The sequence below is a fragment of the Ursus americanus genome, chromosome 20 (genome assembly GCF_024610735.1).
Source record: "Ursus americanus isolate L20-20 chromosome 20, mUrsAme1.1.p, whole genome shotgun sequence".
NCBI classification, from domain to species: Eukaryota; Metazoa; Chordata; class Mammalia; order Carnivora; family Ursidae; genus Ursus; species Ursus americanus.
The window spans coordinates 52,425,592-52,429,997 of record NC_142146.1 but is presented as its reverse complement, the minus strand read 5'-3'; the positions used below and the strand labels follow the sequence as shown (position 1 = coordinate 52,429,997).

At 37.4% G+C, this 4,406-nt stretch overlaps 1 pseudogene; it reads left to right on the top strand.

Annotated features, from left to right (window-relative positions):
• Positions 1–2,272: 2,272 nt before the first annotated feature.
• On the top strand, positions 2,273–2,678 carry LOC123802663 (large ribosomal subunit protein eL32 pseudogene; annotated as a pseudogene).
• Positions 2,679–4,406: the final 1,728 nt, after the last annotated feature.

The following is a 4,406-nucleotide window of genomic DNA, read 5'->3' as shown; positions in this document are numbered from 1 at the left end:
GACAGGGATGCCCACTCTCACCACTATTATTCAACATAGTACTAGAAGTCCTAGCCTCAGCAATCAGATAACAAAAACAAATCAAAGGTATTCAAATTGGCAAAGAAGAAGTCAAACTCTCACTCTTCACAGATGACACGATACTTTATGTGGAAAAGCCAAAAGACTCCACCCCAAAATTGCTAGAACTCATACAGCAATTCGGCAATGGGGCAAAATACAAAATCAATGCACAGAAATCAGTTGCATTTCTATACACTAACAATGTGACTGAAGAAGGAGAAATTAAGGTATCAATCCCATTTACAATTGCACCAAAAACCAAAAGATACCTATGAATAAACCTAACCAAAGAGGTAAAGGATCTGTACTCTAGAAACCATAGGACACTTACAAAAGAAACTGAGGAAGACACAAAGAGATGGAAAAATATTCCATGCTCATTGACTGGAAGAATAAACATCGTGAAAATGTCTACACTGTCCAGAGCAATCTACACATTCAATGCAATTCCTATCAAAATACCATCAACATTTTTCACAGATCTGGAACAAACAATCCTAAAATTTGCATGGAACCAGAAAAGACCCTGGATCACCAGGGGAATGTTGAAAAAGAAAACCAAAACTGGAGGCATCACAATGCCAGACTCAAACTATATTACAAAGCTGTGATCATCAAGACAGCATGGTACTGGCACAAAAACAGACACATAGATCAATGGAACAGAACAGAGAGCCCAGAAATAAACCCTCAACTCTATGGTCAACTGATCTTTGACGAAGCATGAACAAATATCCAGTGGAAAAAAAACAGTCTCTTCAATAAATGGTGCTGAGAAAATTGGACAGCCACATGCAGAAGAATGAGACTAGACCATTCTCTTACACCACACACAAAGATAAAATCAAAATGGATGAAAGACCTAAATGTGAAACAGGAATCCATCAAAATCCTAGAGAAGAACACAGGCAACAACCTCTTCAACCTCAGCCACAGTAACTTCTTGCAAGACACATCTCTAAAGGCAAGGGAAACAAAAGCAAAAATGAACTATTGGAACTTCATCAAGATAAAAAGCTTCTGCACAACAAAGGAAACAGTCAACAAAACTGAAAGGCAACCTACAGAATGGGAGAAGGTATTTGCAAATGACATATCAGAAAAGAGCTAGTACCCAAGATCTATAAAGAACTTATCAAACTCAACACTCAAAAAACAAAAAATCCAGTCAAGAAATGGCCAGAAGACATGAACAGACACTTCTCCAAAGAAGACATACAAATGGCCAACAGACACATGAAAAAATGCTTCACATCACTTGTCATCAGGGAAATACAAATCAAAACCACAATGAGATACCACCTTACACCAGTTAAAAGGCAAAAATTAACAAGACAGGGAACAACAAATGTTGGTGAGGATGTGGAGGAAGGGGAACCATGTTACACTGTTGGTGGAAATGCAAGCTGATACAGCCACTCTGGAAAACAGTATGGAGGTTCCTCAAGAAGTTAAAATAGAGCTACCCTACAACCCAGCAATTGCAATGCTGAGTATTTACCCAAAGATACGGATATAGTGAAAAGAAGGGGCACACGCACCCCAATGTTCATAGCATAACATCAACAACAGCCAAACTGTGGAAGGAGCCAAGATGTCCTTCAACAGATGGATGGATAAAGAAGGTGTGGTCCATATATACAATGGAATATTACTCAGCCATCAGAAAGGATGAACACCTACTAGTTACATTGACATGGACAGAACTGGAAGGTATTATGCTAAGTGAAATAATCAATCAGAGAAAGACAATTATCATATAGTTTCACTCATATGTGGAATATAAGGAATAGTGCAGAGGATCATAGGGGAAGGGAGGGAAAACTGAAAGGGATAAAAATCAGAGAGGGAGCCAAACCATGAGAGACTCCGGATTCTGGGAAACAAACTGAGGGTTGCTAGAGGGGAGGTGAGTGGGGGGATGGGGTAACTGGGTGATGGGCATTAAGTAGGGCACGTGATGTGATGAGCACTGGATGTTAATATGCAACTGATGAATCATCAAAGACTACACCGGAAATTAATGATGTACTATATGTTGGCTAACTGAATTTAATTGAAAAAAAAAGGAAAAAATAATAAAGAAAGGAAGGAAGGAAGGAAGGAAGGAAGGAAGGAAGGAAGGAAGGAAGGAGGTTAGTTAGTTAGTTCTAAACCACTCTTCCTTAGTGCTGCCTGCAGAGGTGGCAACCATCTCCTACTCAGCATCATGACCGCCCTCAGACCTCTGGTGAAGCCCAAGATTGTTAAAAATAGGACCAAGAAGTTCATCCAGCACCAGTCAGACCAATATGTCAAAATTAAGCACAACTGGTGGAAACCCAGAGGCATTGACAATAGGTTGCACAGAAGATTCATGGGCCAGATCCTGATGCCCAACACTGGTTACAGAAGCAAGAAGAAAACAAAGCACATACTGACCAGTGACTTCCAGAACTTCCTAGTCCACAAAGTCAAGGAGCTTGAAGTGCTCCTGATGTGCAACAGATCTTACTGTGCAATGAGTGCTCACAATGTCTCTTCCATGAATGGCAAAACCATTATGGAAAGAGCAGCTGAGCTGGCCATCAGTCACCAATCCCAATGCCATGCTACACAGCAAAGAAAATGAATAGACAGAAAGCTTATGTGCATGTTGTATTTGTATTAATAAAACCATAAAACTACGAAAATAAATAAATAAATAAATAAATAAATAAATAAATAAATAAATAAATTTCTAAATCAAAGTTTCAGTGAGGTGGTCTTTTACGAATGGGATAGGTTTCTAATACAAATTATAAAACATGTTTGTTTGATATAATCCTACATGGTAAGTAAATTACCCCTGCAGTAAATTAAGCATTTGATAATTTAACAGTTTCAACCCTTGAGTGAAGCAATTAGAGTAGTGGAGAGGGATCTGACACATTTATGAAGACTAACTCTGTCTTCCCACAGTCCAATTTGTGCAAAGGAAGCAGCCTCCTTGGCTGCAAGAACTAGATTCGACACATTCATACAGCTCATGTCGAGATCAAAATATCCTGCTACTATTACACATTTTTTTTAACGTACTACAAAAGTAATTAATGTTCATGACAGAAAATCTGGAAAATGGAGAAAAACAAATGCAAAGACAATAAAAATCACCCATAACACTTCCATCCGAAGATAACCACTGTAAACCTTCTGCTGCATTTCCCTCTGGTGTCTATGCTAGGCATACAATTAACAATAACAGGGGTCTGGGGAAAAGGAAGTAATGATCCATCCCAAACCACAGAGAAAATAAACAGTCAACAGGACATACATTTATTTAATAAGAGAAACATTTTTTAATATTTACTATTCTATGATTGCTTTTATATGAACTTGTATTGTTGCTCAGTTTTATAGCTGATCTGTCCTTATTTCAAATGAAGCCTGTACAGTATCTGTTTATCAATAAGCAAATTATCCTCTCATCTTTCTAAAGAATCCAGCAAGATAATCCAGACAATAAAAGCCAGCATTAGGCATGACTCTGTTTCTACTTACTGGCCACCAGACATCACCATTCTAAACCCTGCCTTCACCCCCAACCCCATCAAGAGCACACCATAGTGTCACTCTTCTCCATCCACTTCAGGCCAGGATCACTCCAGGCCAGAGATAACATAACATCATCATTATCAGTGCCTCAAACCTCAATTCACAGCCACCCTTGTCAAGCCACAAATTAATATTATTTTCACAACTGTTCTCTACCAGAAAATTGATTTACTGTCATAGAGTGATCGGGCTATTATGTATTAAGACAGAGGTCTCTAATATGTACATGTTTTCAATTACTTTAGAAATGCTACTCTTTAACTACTATACCACATATTATTATTTCTATCGCTGTCCATCCAAAGCTCAATATCAGATAATTAAGAAGTTGCATTTTATTTTATTTGCAAAAAAAGAAAAGGATCAATCTATTTCAACATGCAGTATCTACAACCTACTTTATTATTTTTTTTGCAACATTTGGATCATTCTGGTTTTATGCTACTGTTTTGTAACATATTGTATTGATTAATCAAAAATAGAAGTAATTAGAAACATAAATAAGAAAGCCAACGTTTCCGAAAAAGATCTTTCACACACCAAGGTTGACCACTAGCAAAAATTTTGAAGGAACTTGAATTTACCTTCAGCAAAACTCTTTCTATACACTTTTTCTCCACTTTAGAGTCCTAAAATAATAAGATGATACATGTTTCCATGACACAGAACAAATACAACTGAGAGAAATTACTTCCTAGTAAGTTTTTGTAGTTTTAAAAGATTAGCCAAAGAACACAATGCTTAACCCAAAGTAGCAAATATCATAAGTG